General features: G+C 41.9%; 1 pseudogene; it reads right to left on the reverse strand.

Moving 5' to 3' along the window:
- Positions 1 to 17,652: 17,652 nt before the first annotated feature.
- Positions 17,653 to 18,583, reverse strand: LOC144321328 (olfactory receptor 2T11-like; annotated as a pseudogene).
- Positions 18,584 to 19,937: the final 1,354 nt, after the last annotated feature.

A 19,937-nucleotide genomic window follows, 5' to 3' on the forward strand; every position in this document is an offset into this window, starting at 1 on the left:
ACTTTATTCTATGTCACTCATTCTTCTACAACGTTCACTCTCATCGTTCTGACCTCTAGTTTGGATTGCATCTCATTTAATTGATTTTAATTTTGGCCTGATTAGATCTAAATTCTGCAGTCATGAAGTGTCTTGAATCCTTTATGGTTTTTTCTAGATCCACCAGTAGCTTTATAACTGTGCTTGTGAATCAGCTTTCTAACACTGAGTTGTAATACAAAATTTGCAACTCTTTGGGGGAGAGGGCTGTTTCTGATTCTTTCTTTTGAGGAGAGGTTTTCATTCTAGTCATTTTGCTCAGTGCAGAGTGGCTAAAAAGAAGTTATATATTATGCAAGCATGAACTCTTTTCTACTGTAGCATTCCAGCTATTCTCTCTTTAAATCTCAGGCCGAATTCCTAGGTTTTCAAGATGATATAAAAGTTATGTAGGTAATTGGGTAGGGAAAGGTGACTTGGGGACCCTACTCTTCCACCATCTTGCCCCCACCTCTTCTGTTTTCCGTTTAAACATGGTTACTAGGAAACGATATCAGGAGAGTCACTGAGAAAGCTGTCTGATATTGGCCACCTAAGCTGCACGGTGATTGGCCACCTGAATCAGGCCACACTGAGAGCCTGCCTGATTGGCGGCGGCATGGCGGTGACATCACAGAAGGACACACTGATGCACCTGGGCTGATATTAAAGCATGGCAATCATGCAGACCCCCGTGATGACAGAGATGGCACTTCATCCACAGATCTCCCTGCTCTCCCTCTAGTTTGCTTCCCTGTTTTCTGGCCCTGCCCATGGCAAGCCCCCGTCCCATCACCTGCCCCAGGCCTTTCGTCAAAACTTTGGGCTCCACCTGCATGTTTGCACCTCTCTTCATCCCCCTCTGTGGTCCTGAGAGTCCACGAACCCACAGCAGGCAACTCCTGTTCCTTTTCCCACTGTGAGTTTGTCCTGGCTGCTCATGGACATATTCCCATGTGGCCTGTGGGAGTGGGACACTGGGAATCGGTACCATGGATACTCAGGCAGATGAGAAAAGCCTCTCCCACACCTCTGGGGACAACACCAGGCTCAGCACAGGAAAGCTGTGAGTCTATGTCCAGAAGAGCCCAGGGCACTAACTGCTTCTCTTGAGCTCTCCAAACCAGATCAGCACAGGGCACATGAATCCCCTAATCTTCCAGTCCACTCCCATGTGTACAATGTCTGAAGTGCCTCCAGGCACCTGGGAAAGAAGCAGTATTACGAAACAAATAAGTCCTGGGAGAAGGAGTCACCACATCACTGGACACGGTGGGGGTCATTGGAACACGGGCCCTCAGACCACAAGCTGCCTGCCCCAGCTCAGTAGTGGACAAACAGATCATCCAGATCCCTGGCTGACCAGGAGCCCACAAACAACAAATCCTCGAACACAGCAGGACATGGAGAAATGCAGTCCCCAGAACAGAGCACCTACCAGGATCCCTCATATTGGGAACCCGCTGAACCCAGGTGCCCCAGGTGCCTCAGGGCAAACACTGAATGGACCAGAAACCCTCATACCACCAGTCTCCAGCTGCTCCCAGAATAAGGCAAGGGGGTCCAGGGTACACTGGGTTTGCAGAGTTCCTCATGAGCCCTGCATCCCAGCTCATCATTGAGAAAATGAGGCACCTGCACAGTGGGATCAGCATTATTCTTGGACCTGGAGCCAACATCATAGCTCAGCTGTACTCACTTAGGCCCCTGGTAAGTGGGCTTACCTTATGATTTTGGACTTGCGGTTACACAACCCAGACATGGCTAGGCCAAGCAGGCTCCTGGATAGCAGGCTAACCATGTGCCATTGGACCCCTAGACTAACAGTATATCTCAGCACTAGGGCAAGCCGGCCTCTACTTAGGAAGAATTCATGAGATTGAGAAAGCTCTCATAGGACTTATCAAAGAAAAGATAAAGAATCCAAACAAAATCATAAATGAAATTGGCGGATCACAACCAACTCCAAATAAATGCAAACAATTATAAAGGCATTCAAACTGGCAAGGAAGAAGTCAACATCTCATTTTCCTCAGATGACATGATACTTTATGTGGAAAAAAAAGAGTTTGCAACTGTGCTAGGATTCATATTGAATATATGAATACATTTCAGCAATGTGGCAGGATAAAAAAAATCAATGTACAGAAATCTGCTTTATTTCTAGACACAAAAATGATATAGAAGAAAGAGGAATTAAGGGCTGATCCTATTTACAATTGCACCGGAAACTAAAATACCTAGGAATTAACATAATGAAAGAGGTAAAGGATCTGTAACTAAAAACCACAGAACACCTATAAAAGAAATTGTGGAAGAGCAAAGAGATTCATTAACATTCCATATTCTTGGATTTGAAGTATCAATATTGTGAAAATGTCCATGCAACCTAGGGCAATGTACACTTTCCAAGTAGTCCTTATCAAAATACCATTGACATTTTTCACAGATCAGAAACAAATATTTCTAAGATTTGCATGGAACCAGAAAAGACCCCAATTCGCCATAGGAATGTTGAAAAATAAATCAAAAGCTGGTTATATTACAATGTCTGGACTTCAGGCTGTATTTTGCCTAAGGTTTTTTCTGCATGTCATAGACAAATCTGTCATCATCAAAATGTTATCGTATGGCACAAAAACAGACACATTGATCAAGGAATGGAATAGAGAACCCAGAAATGAACCCTAAACTCTATTGTCAAGTAATCTTCAACAAAGCAGAAAAGAATATCCTCTGGAAAAAGGATAGTCTCTTCAACAAATTGGACAGCCACATGCAGAAGAACTCAACTGGACCATTGTCTTATACCACACACAAAGATAAACTCAAAATGGATGAAAGACCTAAAGGTGAAATAGGAATCCATCACAATCCTAGAGGAAAACACAGGCAACAACCTCTTTGACCTTGGCCATAGCAACTTATGCAAGACATGTCTGTAATGCCAAGGGAAACAAAAGCAAAACTGAACTATTGGGACTTCATCAAGATAAAAAGCAAAGGAAACAGTCCATAAAACTAAGAAACAACCTACAAAATGGGAGAAGGCATTTGCAAATGACATAGGAGATAAAAGGCTAGTATCCAAGATCTATAAAACCCTTATGGAACTCAGCAACCAAAACAAGTAATCCAGTGAAGAAATTGGCAGAAGAGATGAACAGACATTTCTCCAAAGAAGACAACACGTGGCCAACAGAGACATGAAAAAAAATGCTCCACATCACTCATTATCAGGAAAATACAAAACAAAACAAAACCCACAATGAGATACCACCTCACAGCCCAGGGCCCCGGGTGACAAAGCCGGAGACAAAGCCTCACATCTGGCAGAATGGTTAAAATGAACAAGACAGAAAAACAACAAACTTTGGCCAGGTTGTGGAGAAAAGGGTACCGTCTTGCACTGTTGGTGAGAATGCAAAGTGGAGCGGCCACTCTGGAAAAGTGCAGGTTCCTCAAGAACTTAAAAACAGAGCTACCCTATGTCCTAGCAAATGTGCTACCGGGTATTTACCACAAAGATACAGAGGTAGTGAAAAGAAGGGTCACCTGCACCCCAATGTTCACAGCATCAATGTTCACAGTGGTCAAAATATGGAACGAGCCCACATATCCATCGCCAGATGAATGGATAAAGAAGACGTGGGCTATAGTTACAATGGGATATTACTGAGCCTTTAGAAAGGATGAATCTTTACCACTTCTATCGACATGAATGGAACTGGAGGGTATTAGCCAGAGAGTGAAATAAGTCAATCAGTGAAAGACAATTATCATACGGTTTCATTCACATGTGAAATATAAGAAACATTGCATAGAATCATAGGGGAATTGAGGGAAAATTGAATGCGAAGTCATAGAGAGAGAGAGAGAAACCATGACAGACTCTTAACTCTGTGAAATAAACTGAGGGTGGCTAGAGGGGAGGTGGACAGGGGATCAGGACCTGGGTAAGGGGCATCAAGGAGGGCACGTGGTGTGAGGAGCACTGGGTTTTACACACAAATGATAATTTATGGATATCTACATCTGAAACTAATGGTTTATGATATGCTGGCAAATTGAATTCAAATTTTTAACAAGTAAAATAAAAATAAGATAAAATAACATATTTGTGTAAATAGAATGGGAAATAGGGGATCCCTGGGTGGCGCAGCGGTTTGGCGCCTGCCTTTGGCCCAGGGCGCGATCCTGGAGACCCGGGATCGAGTCCCATGTCGGGCTCCTGGTGCATGGAGCCTGCTTCTCCCTTGCCTATGTCTCTGCGCCTCTCTCTCTCTCTCTCTGTGTGTGTGACTATCATAAAAAAAAAAAAAAAAAAAAAGAATGGGTAAAAGGAAATCAAGATAATAAGGGCCAAGGCTGTCAGCAAGATGGCAGGAGAGTAGGATTCCGAAATCCCCTATCCCCAACAACTTAGTTAACTTTCAAATCATTCTGAAAACCTACGAATTTGGCCTGGGATTTAAAGAGAGAAGAGCTGGAAGGTTACAGTGAGAAGAGTTTGCGCTTCTATCAAGGTAGGAAGACGAAAAAATAAAGAACAAGACTCCACCGTGGGAGGGGAGAACCCCCACGAAGAGCCACGCTAAGGCCCAGCAGGAGACACTCCAGGACAGGAAAGCCCAGACCGGGATAATCAGGAAGTTTACCAATCTTCCCCGATGGAAAGGCGCTCACAGGGAACTCGGGCAGGATCCCAGGAGGGGCAGTGGAGCCCCCAGGGTCCAGGGGTCACTAACAGAGGAAGTGGGGAGAGCGCGCCACACACCATGGGTGGAGCTCTGAAAAGGTCTGGAGCACGCACTCATCGGATCCCGGGAGCAGCTCAGGTGGTGGCTATGGCAGCGGCTCGGCAAGGAGGGGAATGCGTGGCCCGCAGGAGGGGAGAGTGATTCCAGCGGCGCAGGCCTGGGAGCCCAGGGCCCCGGGTAACAAAGTCCAGGATCTGGCGATCCCCTTGGGCAATCGGGGGCGGGAGGACACAGGACAGCGAGGATGCTCCTGCCACCTGAGCTGTACAGGTCAGTGCCACCAACACCCGGTGTTGCCAGGCTCTTGCGGACTGGGAGCTACAGGATTTAATGTGGGAGCTGACTTTCGGGCTGGAGAGCTGGCCGCCGCCAGTGTTGTTGTTCCTCCCTATGTCACCTTGCGCCTGGGTCGGAGTGAGGTGGCCATAATACAAGAATCCATCCAAAAACTGGAAAGAACTCAAATACAAAAGCTAACCTTACACATAAAGGAGCTAGAGAAAAAACAACAAATAGATCCTACACCCAGCAGCAGAAGAAGAGAATTAATAAAGATTCGAGCAGAACTCAACCAAATCAAGACCAGAAGAACTGTGGAACAGATCAACAGAACCAGGAGTTGGTTCTTGAAAGAATTAATGAGATAGATAAACCATTAGGGAGCGTTATTAAAAAGAAGAGGGAGGAGGAGGGGCAAGATGACAGAAGAGTAGGGTCTCCAAATCACCTGTCTCCACCAAATTACCTAGAAAACCTTCAAATTATCCTGAAAATCTATGAATTCGGCCTGAGAATTAAACAGAGAACACCTGGAATGCTACAGTGAGAAGAGTTCACGCTTCTATCAAGGTAGGAAGACGAGGGAAAAAAAAAATAAAGAAACAAAAGGCCTCCAAGGGGGAGGGGCCCGCGAGGAGCCGGACTGAGGCCGGGGCGAGTGTCCCCGGGACAGGAGAGCCCCGACCCGGAGAAGCAGGAGCTGCACCGACCTTCCCGGGGGAAAGGGGCTCACAGGGAGTTGGAGCAGGACCCAGGAGGGCGGGGATGCCCTCGGGCTCCCGGGGACACTAACAGACACCTGCGCCCCGGGAGAGTGCGCCGAGCTCCCTAAGGGCTGCAGCGCGCACGGAGGGACCCGGAGCAGCTCGGAAGGGCTCGGGCGGCGACTCGCGGAGGGGGCTGCGGGGCGGGAGCAGCTCGGAGGGGCCCGGGGAGAGGAAGAGGCTCCGTGTGGAGGGGGCTGCGGGGCAGGAGCGCGAATCCAACAGCGCAGGCCCCAATGCACAGGGTGCCGGGACACAGCCCAGGATCCAGCCTCCCCCCGGGACAGGCAGAGGCCGGGAGGGCCCAGGACAACAAGGACGCTCCTGCCCCAGCTGAGCAGATCAGCGGCCCCGCCCCGGAGCCTCCAGGCCCTGCAGACAGAGAGCTCGGGAGTTACTACGGGAGCTGACTCCAGGGCTCCAGAGTTGGCCCCGCCACTGTGGTTGTTCCTCCTGGGGCCTCACGGGGTAAACAACCCCCACTGAGCCCTGCACCAGGCAGGGGGCAGAGAAGCTCCCCCAAGTGCTAACACCTAAAAATCAGCACAACAGGCCCTTCCCCCAGAAGACCAGCTACACAGACAAGTTACAGGGGAAGTCAAGGGACTTAAAGTACACAGAATCAGAAAATACCCCCCCCCTTGGTTCTCTCTTTTTGTTTTGTTTTGTTTTGTTTTGCTTTTTGATTTGTTTCCTTCCCCCACCCCCTTTTTTTCCTTTCTTTTTCTTTCTCTTCTTTTTTTTCGTTTTTTTCTTCCTTTTTTTTCCTCTTTCTCTTTTCTTTCCTTCTTTTTTTCCTCTCTTTTTCTCCTTTTCCCAATAAAACTTGCTTTTGGCCACTCTGCACTGAGCAAAATGACTAGAAGGAAAACCTCACCGCAAAAGAAAGAATCAGAAACAGTCCTCTCTCCCACAGAGTTACAAAATCTGGATTACAATTCAATGTCAGAAAGCCAATTCAGAAGCACTATTATACAGCTACTGGTGGCTCTAGAAAAAAGCATAAAGGACTCAAGAGACTTCATGACTGCAGAATTTAGAGCTAATCAAGCAGAAATTAAAAATCAATTGAATGAGATGCAATCCAAACTAGAAGTCCTAACGACGAGGGTTAATGAGGTGGAAGAACGAGTGAGTGACATAGAAGACAAGTTGATAGCAAAGAGGGAAACTGAGGAAAAAAGAGACAAACAATTAAAAGACCATGAAGATAGATTAAGGGAAATAAACTACAGCCTGAGGAAGAAAAACCTACGTTTAATTGGGGTTCCCGAGGGCGCCGAAAGGGACAGAGGGCCAGAATATGTATTTGAACAAATTCTAGCTGAAAACTTTCCTAATCTGAGAAGGGAAACAGGCATTCAGATCCAGGAAATAGAGAGATCCCCCCCCTAAAATCAATAAAAACCGATCAACACCTCGACATTTAATAGTGAAGCTTGCAAATTCCAAAGATAAAGAGAAGATCCTTAAAGCAGCGAGAGACAAGAAATCCCTGACTTTTATGGGGAGGAGTATTAGGGTAACAGCAGACCTCTCCACAGAGACCTGGCAGGCCAGAAAGGGCTGGCAGGATATATTCAGGGTCCTAAATGAGAAGAACATGCAACCAAGAATACTTTATCCAGCAAGGCTCTCATTCAAAATGGAAGGAGAGATAATGAGCTTCCAAGACAGGCAGGAACTGAAAGAATATGTGACCTCTAAACCAGCTCTGCAAGAAATTTTAAGGGGGACTCTTAAAATTCCCCTTTAAGAAGTTCAGTGGAACAATCCACAAAACAAGGACTGAATGGATATCATGATGACACTAAACTCATATCTCTCAATAGTAACTCTGAACGTGAACGGGCTTAATGACCCCATCAAAAGGTGCAGGGTTTCAGACTGGATAAAAAAGCAGGACCCATCTATTTGCTGTCTACAAGAGACTCATTTTAGACAAAGGACACCTACAGCCTGAAAATAAAAGGTTGGAGAACCATTTACCATTCGAATGGTCCTCAAAAGAAAGCAGGGGTAGCCATCCTTATATCAGATAAACTAAAATTTACCCCGAACTTTGTAGTTAGAGATGAAGAGGGACACTATATCATACTTAAAGGATCTATTCAACAAGAGGACTTAACAATCCTCAATAAATATGCCCCGAATGTGGGAGCTGCCAAATATATAAATCAATTATTAACCAAAGTGAAGAAATACTTAGATAATAATACACTTATACTTGGTAACTTCAATCTAGCTCTTTCTATACTCGATAGGTCTTCTAAGCACAACATCTCCAAAGAAACGAGAGCTTTAAATGATACACTGGACCAGATGGATTTCACAGATATCTACAGAACTTTACATCCAAACTCAACTGAATACACATTCTTCTCAAGTGCACACAGCAAATAGATCCTACACCCAGGAGAAGAAGAGAGTTAATAAATATTTGAGCAGAACTCAACGAAACCGAGACCAGAACTGTGGAACAGATCAACAGAACCAGGAGTTGGTTCTTTGAAAGAATTAATAAGATAGATAAACCATTAGCCAGCCTTATTAAAAAGAAGAGAGAGAAGACTCAAATTAATAAAATCATGAATGAGAAAGGAGAGATCACTACCAACACCAAGGAAATACAAACGATTTTAAAAACATATTATGAACAGCTATACGCCAATAAATTAGGCAATCTAGAAGAAATGGACGCATTCCTGGAAAGCCACAAACTACCAAAACTGGAACAAGAAGAAATAGAAAACCTGAACAGGCCAATAACCAGGGAGGAAATTGAAGCAGTCATCAAAAACCTCCCAAGACACAAGAGTTCAGGGCCAGATGGCTTCCCAGGGGGATTGTATCAAACGTTTAAAGAAGAAACCATACCTATACTACTAAAGCTGTTTGGAAAGATAGAAAGAGATGGAATACTTCCAAATTCATTCTATGAGGCCAGCATCACCTTAATTCCAAAACCAGACAAAGACCCCACCAAAAAGGAGAATTACAGACCAATATCCCTGATGAACATGGATGCAAAAATTCTCAACAAGGTACTGGCCAATAGATTCCAAGAGTACATTAAGAAAATTATTCACCATGAACAAGTAGAATTTATCCCTGGGACACAAGGCTGGTTCAACACCCGTAAAACAATCAATGTGATTCATCATATCAGCAAGAGAAAAATCAAGAACCATATGATCCTCTCATTAGATGCAGAGAAAGCATTTCACAAAATACAGCATCCATTCCTGATCAAAACTCTCCAGAATGTAGGGATAGAGGGAACATTCCTCAACATCTTAAAAGCCATCTACGAAAAGCCCACAGCAAATATCATTCTCAATGGGGAAGCACTGGGAGCCTTTCCCCTAAGATCAGGAACAATACAGGGATGTCCACTCTCACCACTGCTATTCAACATAGTACTGGAAGTCCTAGCCTCAGCAATCAGACAACAAAAAGACATTAAAGGCATTCAAATTGGCAAAGAAGAAGTCAAACTCTCCCTCTTTGCCAATGACATGATACTCTACATAGAAAATCCAAAAGCCTCCACCCCAAGATTGCTAGAACTCATACAGCAATTCGGTAGCATGGCAGGATACAAAATCAATGCCCAGAAATCAGTGGCATTTCTATACACTAACAATGAGACTGAAGAAAGAGAAATTAAGGAGTCAATCCCATTTACAATTGCACCCAAAAGCATAAGATACCTAGGAATAAACCTAACCAAAGATGTAAAGGATCTATACCCTCAAAACTATAGAACACTTCTGAAAGAAATTGAGGAAGACACAAAGAGATGGAAAAATATTCCATGCTCATGGATTGGAAGAATTAATATTTTGAAAATGTCAATGTTACCCAGGGCAATTTACATGATTAATGGAATCCCTATCAAAATACCATGGACTTTCTTCAGAGAGTTAGAACAAATTATTTTAAGATTTGTGTGGAATCAGAAAAGACCCCGAATAGCCAGGGGAATTTTAAAAAAGAAAACCATAGCTGGGGGCATCACAATGCCAGATTTCAGGCTGTACTACAAAGCTGTCGTCATCAAGACAGTGTGGTACTGGCACAAACACAGACACATAGATCAATGGAACAGAATAGAGAACCCAGAAGTGGACCCTGAACTTTATAATCAACTAATATTCAATAAAGGAGGAAAGACTATCCACTGGAAGAAAGACAGTCTCTTCAATAAATGGTGCTGGGAAAATTGGACATCCACATGCAGAAGAATGGAACTAGACCACTCTCTTTCACCATACACAAAGAGAAACTCAAAATGGATGAAAGATCTCAATGTTAGACAAGAGTCCATCATATCCTGGAGGGGAACACAGGCAACACCCTTTTTGAACTCGGCCACAGTAATTTCTTGCAAGATACATCCACGAAGGCAAAAGAAACAAAAGCAAAAATGAACTATTGGGCCTTCATCAAGATAAGAAGCTTTTGCACAGCAAAGGATACAGTCAACAAAACTCAAAGTCAACCTACAGAATGGGAGAAGATATTTGCAAATGAAGTATCAGATAAAGGGCTAGTTTCCAAGTTCTATAAAGAACTTCTTAAACTCAACACCAAAGAAACAAACAATCCAATCATGAAATGGGCAAAAGACATGAACAGAAATCTCACAGAGGAAGACATAGACATGGCCAACATGCACATGAGAAGATGCTCTGCTTCACTTGCCATCAGGGAATTACAAATCAAAACCACAAGGAGATACCACCTCACACCAGTGAGAATAGGGAAAATTAACAAGGCAGGAAACCACAAATGTTGGAGAGGATGCGGAGAAAAGGGAACCGTCTTACACTGTTGGTGGGAATGTGAACTGGTGCAGCCACTCTGGAAAACTGTGTGGAGGTTCCTCAAAGAGTTAAAAATAGATCTGTCCTACGACCCAGCAATTGCACTGTTGGGGATTTACCCCAAAGATTCAGATGCAATGAAATGCTGGGACACCTGCACCCCGATGTTTCTAGAGGCAATGGCCACGATAGCCAAACTGTGGAAGGAGCCTCGGTGTCCATCGAAAGATGAATGGATAAAGAAGATGTGGTTTATGTATACAATGGAATATTACTCAGCCATTAGAAACGACAAATACCCACCATTTGCTTCAACATGGATGGAACTGGAGGGTATTATGCTGAGTGAAGTAAGTCAATCGGAGAAGGAGAAACATTATATGTTCTCATATATTTGGGATAATAAATGATAGTGAAAGGGAATATTAGGGAAGGGTGAAGAAATGTGTGGGAAATATCAGAAAGGGAGACAGAACATAAAGACTCCTAACTCTGGGAAATGAACTAGGGGTGGTGGAAGGGGAGGAGGGCGGGGGTTGGGAGTGAATGGGTGATGGGCACTGTTGGGGGCACTTGACGGGATGAGCACTGGGTGTTATTCTGTATGTTGGTAAATTGAACACCAATAAAAAATAAATTTATTAAAAAAAAGAACTTATGAAAAAAAAAAATAAAAAAAATAAAAAAAAAAACTTATGAAACTCAACAGCAAAGAAACTAACAATCCAATCATGAAATGAGCAAAAGACATGAACAGAAATCTCACAGAGGAAGACATAGACATGGCCAACATGCACATGAACAGGTGCTCTGCAGCACTGGCCATCAGGGAAATACAAATCAAAACGACAATGAGATACCACCTCACACCAGTGAGAATGGGGAAAATTAACAAGGCAGGAAACCACAAATGTTGGGGAGGATGTGGAGAAAAGGGAACCCTCCTACACTGTTGGTGGGAATGTGAACTGGTGCAGCCACCCTGGAAAACTGTGTGGAGGTTCCTCAAAGAGTTAGAAATAGACCTGCCCTATGACCCAGCAATTGCACTGGTGGGGATTTACCCCAAAGATACAGATGCAGTGAAACCCCGGGACACATGCACCCCGATGATTACAGCAGCAATGTCCACAATAGCCAAAATGTGGAAGGAGCCTCGGTGTCCATCGAAAGATGAATGGATAAAGAGGATGTGGTTTATGTATACAATGGAACATTACTCAGCTGTTAGAAACGAGAAATACCCACCATTTGCTTTGACGTGGATGGAACTGAAGGGTGTTATGCTGAGTGTAATAAGTCAATCAGACAAGGACATTTTATGGTCTCACTCACTTGGGGAATATAAATAATAGTGAAAGGGAATTGAGGGGAAGGGAGTAGAAATGGGTGGGAAATACCAGAAAGGGAGACAGAACATGAGAGACTCCTAACTCTGGGAAACAAACTATGGGTGGTGGAAGTGGATAGGGTTGGGGGTGGGGGTGACTGGGTGACGGTAACTGAGGGGGGCACTTGACGGGAGGAGCACTGGTTGTTTTTCTGTAGATTGGCAAATTGAACACCAATAAAAAATAAACTTATTATTAAAAGAAAAAAGACTCCTATGTCTGGGAAACGAATTAGGGGTGGTGGAAAGGGAGGAGGGCAGGGGGTGGGAGTGAATGGGTGACAGGCACTGACAGGGGCACTTGACGGGATGAGCACTGGGTGTTTTTCTCTATGTTGGCAAATTGAACACCAATAAAAAATAAATTTATTATTAAAAATTCATTTGTCAAGATCAGTGATTTTTTTTTTCTGGGATACAAGCATGGCTCAATATTTGTTAATCAAATATTAACAGAAGATGTTATGTCATAACAGTATGATACACCCCATCAATAAAAGAAAAATTGAAAAGCAGTTGTTCATTTCAATTGATGCAGAAAAAGCATTTGACAAAATATAACATCTATTCATGATAAAAACTCTCAAAAAAGTGGAAACATAACTCAACATAATAAGTCATCTATGAAAAACCCACTATCATCATCCTCAATGGTGATCAACTCAGAGCTTTAACTCTAAGTTCAGAGAAAAGACAAGAATGTCCACTCTTGCCACTTTTATTCAGCATAGTACTGGAAGTCCTAGCCATGGTGAGTCGACAAAATAAAAAAAAGAAAGAAAGCATCCAAATTCGTAAGGAAGAAGTAAAACTTTCACTATTTGCAGACAAGATGATATGCTACATAGAAAACCAAAAAAAAAAAAAAAAAACCTAGAACTTATAAATGAATTAAGGAAAGTTTTTACTTTAAGTATATTTAAGTAAAGAATACAAAATCAATTCACAGAAGTTGGTTGCATTTCATACACTAATAATGATGTACTGGAAAGAGATATTAAGAAAACAGTCCCATTTATAATTGCAGCAAAAATAAAACACATAAGAATAAACTTAACCAAGGATGTGAAAGACCTATACTCTGACAACACTGATGAAAGAGATTGAAGGTGACAAGAACAAATGGAAAGATATTCCATGTTGGGATCAAGTCCCACATCAGGCTCCCTGCCTGGAGTCTGCTTCTCCCTCTGCCTATGTCTCTGCTTCTCTCTGTGTCTCTCATGAATAAATAAATAAAATCTTAAAAAGTACCAGCAGCATTTTTCACAGAACCGGAAAATTTGTATGGAACCAAAAATGTCTCTGACTAGCCAAAACATTCTTGAAGAACAAAGCTGGAATCATTACAATGCTGGAGTTCAAGTTATATTACAAAGATGTAGTAATCAAAATAGTATGGTTCTGGTACAAAAATAGACATACAGATCAATGGAACCGAATAGAAAACTCAGAAATAAACTCACAAATACATGGTCAATTAATCTTTGCCAAAACAGGAAAGAATATCTAATGGGGAAAAGACAGTCTTTTCAACAAACAGTGCTGGGGAAACTAGATAGCAACACACAAAAGATTAAAACTGGACCACTTTGTTACACCATATACAAAAATAAATGCAAAATGTAGATACCATCACACACCTGTCAGAAAGGCTTTAAAAAATTGGTGTAGCAGGATCCCTGGGTGGCGCAGCGGTTTGGAGCCTGCCTTTGGCCCAGGGCACGATCCTGGAGACCCGGGATCGAATCCCACATCGGGCTCCCGGTGCATGGAGCCTGCTTCTCCCTCTGCCTGTGTCTCTGCCCCTCTCTCTCTCTCTCTCTCTCTCTGTGTGACTATCATAAAAAAAAAAAAAAAAATTGGTGTAGCCACTGTAGAAAACAGGATGGAGTTTCCTCCAAAAATTAAAGATAGTATTACCATATGATCCAGGAATTCCACAACTGGGTATTTTCCAGAAAATGAAAATACAAATACTAGAAGATAGAGCCTCCCATATGTTTGTTGCAGTATTATTTACAGTAGCCAAGATATGGAAGCAACTCACATTTCCATCAACAGAAGAATAAAATGATATGCAGCATATATATATATGCAGCATATATATGTTTATATATACATAATATATACATAAATATAAATAAATATATATGCATATTTATATATACATAAATATATAGAATAATATTGAGTCAAGAAGTAGAATAAGATCTTGCCATTTACAACAATATGGATGGACCTAGAGGGTATTACTATGCTAAGGGAAAAAGTTAGACAAACACTATATAATTTCACTCATACGTGGAATTTAAGAAACAAAAGAGAGGGGGGAAAAAGAGATGATAATGAGATCCTTAAATACAGTGAACAGACTTGATGGCTGCCACAGAACTCTTGGTGAGAGAATGAATGAAATAGGTAAAGGGGAGTAAGAGTTTACTTATCTTAATGGTCATTAAGAAATGCATAGAATTGTGGAATCATTATGTTGTACACCTGAAACTAACAGAACATTGCATTGTAAACTTGGAAGTTGCTTTGAGAGTAAAGCTCTGATGTTCTTACTATATTAACAACAGGAAAATAGTAATAATGTGAAGTGAAAGATGTGCTAATTTACCTTACTATGGTAAATATTTTGCAACTTATACAGGCATCAAATTATCATATTATACACTTTTAATTTGGACAATGTTACAATCCATTATATCTCAATAAAACTGGGGAAAAGATCGTTGAAGACACTTGCACACACAAATGCACACACACACACATATATAGCAGTTTTGGGGGTACTGTTTATTTCATCAGAATATACTTTTATGATACATTTTCCCCCTCAAATCTTGAGTATTTCCTCAAATTATTTTTTCAGAAGAGCCTTCTAGTTATCTTGTTTAGCTTTTATTCATTATTTATGATGGCTATGTAATTATCCATCATATGGATGGACCACAATTTATTCAGCCATTATCAGACTGGCTATTGCCAGTCTTGGAGCAAACAATACCATAAAAATTATGCATTTGCAAATGTTAAGTTGAGATCACAAGCAAGGAGGCGACAACTCAGACAATTCCTGAGGAAAAAATGTGAAACAATATTTAATTTTAATTAATTGAATTCCAAAAAAGGCATAGCCATCTACCTTTATCCCAGTAAAGCCAAATATGCCTTTTTCCACACATTATATCCACCAATAGATTTTATTGTTTTTATTTTTTATGATTTATTTATTTATTTGAGAGAAAGAGTGTGCACATGAATGGTGGGAGGGGCAGAAGCAGAGGGAGAAAGAGAATCTCAAACAGACTCCTCACTGAGCTCAGAACTAGACACAGTGCTGATCTCACAATGCCAAGTCAAAATCAAGAGTCAGGGGGCTCCTGGGTGGCTCAGTCAGTTGGGCATCTGCCTTCTGCTTGGGTCATGATCTCAGAGTCCTAGGACCAAGTCCTGCATCAGGCTCCCTGCTCATTGGGGAACCCGCTTCTCCATCTCCTCCTTGCTTATGCTATCTTGGTCACTATCTCTGTCTCTCTCAAATAAATAAGTAAAATCTTAAAAAAAATTTTTTTTCTAAAAAATTCAAGAGTTGGTCATTTAACTGACTGACCCACTGATGTATCCCCATCCACCAACAGATTTTAGAGTCCTTTCTGGTTTTTTATGAGCTGAGCGATGTTAAATAATATATACTACTAAAATTAACTTTTATTCCCCTTGGGGCATGGCTGGTTATGGTTAATTACAAATTTTGCAATATATTTCACTCATAAACTTTCATTATGATTCATATGGTCTGGTATCAAAACCATTTCCTTAGTCACAGAAAACTAAAGAAAATGTAGATAAACTACATCAGGAGAATCTTGCCTTGGGCCTTACCGGGACTCATAATTCTAACAGAAGTTTATCTCTTTTGTCATGTGAAAGTTGGGACCACCTGAAATTGCCTGGTCACAATATCAGAGACAAGGCTTGTGTGGATGCCCTTCACAGCTCTTCATTTCAGGAGTGGCTGACCAGCTTCCATCCTGCCCATGTTCTGTGCACCAGTGGAACCATCCACTCTGGTCATATGCATCAATCTGATTGCATGTGTTCCTTATGCAGTCATGGATCTCATCCTCAGAAGCCAACTCAACTTCCCACTAATATTCCTCTAACCAACTGTGAAATGTTACTCATCTCTATTAGGTCACTTGAACTTTACTGATGGTCCAGTCTGCTCCATTTTTTGGTAAAATTTACAATTACATAGACCACCAGCTTCCCAAATTCTTCAATCACTTTTATTTCTGTGCATCAAAAGTGACCCACTTACCCAATTATTATAAGCAAATGACAGTGTCTCAGAAGCACTTAAAAGTATTGCATAAGGAGACTCCTAACTCTGGGAAACAAACAAAGGGTCACGGAAGGGGAGGTGGGGGGGTAGGGTAACTGGGTGACAGGCACTAAGGACAGCACATGATGGGATGAGCACTGAGTGTTATACTATATGGTGGCAAATTGAAATTAAACTAAAAAATGGGGACACCTTGCTGGCTCAGCTGTTGAACACTTGCTTTTGGCTTGGGGTGTGATCCTGGAGTTCTGGGATCAAGTCCCACATCAGGCTTCCCATGGATAAATTTTAAAATGTAAAAAATATATATTGCATAAGGAAAAAGACAATTCTGACTATTTACTGATTCCAGAAAGTATGTTGAATATTTACCATGGGGAGGCCTTGAAAATGCTTAAAATCAAAAGAAAACCCAACTACCCTTGCCAGTGACAGACATTATTTTTACTCAAAGATAAGTACATCGATTTCTGAAGGAAGAATCTTTTTGAACTATATGTAAACTGACTCTTGCTAATCTGAGAATGACTGAGAAACTTTCTAAAAAGACAAGCAGGGAGGGGATCCCTGGGTGGCGCAGCGGTTTGGCGCCTGCCTTTGGCCCAGGGCGCGATCCTGGAGACCCGGGATCGAATCCCACATCGGGCTCCCGGTGCATGGAGCCTGCTTCTCCCTCTGCCTGTGTCTCTGCCTCTCTCTCTCTCACTGTGTGCCTATCATAAATAAATAAAAAAAAATAAATAAATAAAAAAGACAAGCAGGGAGAAAAAAACCAATATGTCGAGTTGCCAGGGAATTCAAGAAAAGCACTATTGTTTCTCCTAATAAGATCCATTTCTTTTTACACATCAGTTCCATCTGTCTTTCCTAAGAAGTTGGCACTTCTAACAACAGAAATTAGCAAGACTTGAATCACCAATAACATGAACAAATGTAAGCCTCAGAGGACACTGAGAAATGTCTCAATATTGGAGGTACAAAAAGAGAAGATTGGAACTTAGTCTATGCATATAAATTGGAATAAAAAAGCAGTTAAATTAACCCATTTTGGGAACAAATGGTTAGAATCTGAGAGAAATTTCTTAACAAACTATTCATTTATGATTGAATTAATATTGCCAGTGGAATTCAATGATGTGAATTGCCCATAGGGCTATGGAAAAGTTCTTCATGCTGATAAATGTGATTGTGGATGCTCCTGGAGTTTTTATCCTTGACTCAAAATAGCTCTTTTCCACATTGATATTTATGTGTTTTGTTAAGAGACTGGATGTTTCCTCAGGATTTTCTGAAAAGCCCCCACCACATCTTTGTTTCTCAAGCTGTAGATGAGTGGATTTAGCATGGGTGTGAGGACTGTGCAAAATACAGACACAGCCTGTTCTTGCTCAACGGTGTGGAAGAAACCAGGTGTCATGTACATATAAACACATGGTCCTAGATAAAAACTTACCACTGTAAGATGGGATGAGCATGTGGCCAAGGCTTTGGTCCTGCCTTGGGGGGATTTCATATGAAGAACAGTGAGGAAGATGAAAGTGTAGGAAGCCATGATAAGTCCAAAAGGGACAATGATAAAAGCAATGCCCATAACGAAGACCACCAGCTCATAGGTGGAAGTGTCTTTGCATGAGATCTTCATGATTGCTGGCAATCACAGAAGGAATGGTAGATTTCTCTGGAGCCACAGATAGGTAGACTCATGGTATAGGTTGTATGAGCTGTGGAAGCTAAAATGCCCCCAATCCAAGACAAAGGGCCATTTGCAGACAGACCTTTTGGTTCATAATCACTACATATCTCAAAGGGTGACAGACAGATACATATCAGTCATAGGCCATAAGGGTCAGGAGGATGCATTCAGCACCTCCAAGAGTAAAGAAGAAAAATATCTGGGTTCCACAGGCAAGATGTGTGATGTTTTTTCTTCCAGAGAGAAAGTTTATCATCTTTGGAACAGTGCTACTGATGAAGGCCAGATCTACGAGAGAAAGCTGACTAAGGAGGAAGTACATTGGGGTGTGAAGCCTCAAGTATATACAGATAAGAAAAAGCAGGATGAAGTTCCCAGTGACTGCAACCAGGTAGATCAGGATGATAGTGTAGATAAGGATGCTGACATACTTCACATTGGGGAAGAGTCCTGAGAGAATGAAATCTGTTGTTACCATCTCATTTCCTCCCTCCATGGCTATAACTGATCTGGTTGAACCAATATCAGAAAGGGAGATAGAACATGGAAGATTCCTAACTCTGGGAAACGAACTAGGGGTGGTGGAAGGGGAGGAGGGCAGGGGGTGGGGGTGACTGGGTGGTGGGCACTGAGGTGGGCACTTGATGGGATGAGCACTGGGTGTTATTCTGTATGTTGGCAAATTGAACACCAATAAAAAATAAATTTATTATTAAAAAAACTTTTAAATAGTAAAAAAAAAAAAGGAGAAGGCAAGGAAAATAAGAGCAAATGAGATATTATAAGACCTCTCGAAATGTTTTTGTTGTGAGTTGATTATTGCTGTAATAATACAAGATGAAAAATAACTCTATGAATTTCAGTGGCTTATAACAACAAATGTGTTTTCTTATTCCCACATCTACAGGCCAGTTTAGCTTCAGGCTGAAGGTCAGGCACAGATATACTTTACCACATGTGTCTCATTCTGTGGCTTTCTTTTATCAAGAAAAATGGCAAGAGCTAAAAAGCAGCAACCAGAATCACATGATTCCCTCTGAGGCCTGAGCTCAGGATTGACTATCATTTCCAACCCCATACCACCAACCAAAGCAAGTCACACATAAAATCATCAATGGAGTGAGGACGTAAGATCCACACACAACAAGTCATGAAAGAATGGGGATGGTGAAGGGATTGGAAGCAGTTAATATAGTCTAAGTTTCTCAAAGTTCCTAGACCACCATGCTGTTTCATGTTCTTGATGCTGGGTTTTTGGATAGTTCATGATCCAATTCTTAACCTTCTGTTTAATATGTTCTATTAAGGCCCAGTAATGAAGATCTATAGATTTCCTATGATCATAACTAATTTCACTATGGTGAATAATTCGAGATCATGGGTACCACTTAATATATGAATAGTTAGGCAGGCAGCAGGTAAACACAAACACTTAGCAGTCCTTTTTCTGCAGATCTGGTTACATAAATCAATGGAAGAAACCATAGATGGGTGTGAGGTAGAGTGCCATGAAATAAACCAGCTATCCTTGTACTTGAATGGACACTGGGATGTCATTTCCTGAAATGGTACACATCAACAAAGAGATTAATGGATATGGTCTGTGATGTGTTCTCATTTAGATTTGTTTGTAGGGACCCAATATGAACCACATCAGGATAAACTCAGAAATAATAATGATGGGCACCTGGGTGGCTCAGTTAGTTAAGCATCCAACTCTTGGTTTTGGCCCAGGTGATGATCTCATAGGTTGTGGGATAAAGCCCTATGTAGGCTCCTTGCTAAGCAGGGAGTCTGCTTGAAGATTCTCTCCCTCTCCTCTTCCCCATACCTCACCTTCTGCTCATGCT

The sequence above is a fragment of the Canis aureus genome, chromosome 9, assembly GCF_053574225.1.
Source record: "Canis aureus isolate CA01 chromosome 9, VMU_Caureus_v.1.0, whole genome shotgun sequence".
Taxonomy (NCBI): Eukaryota; Metazoa; Chordata; class Mammalia; order Carnivora; family Canidae; genus Canis; species Canis aureus.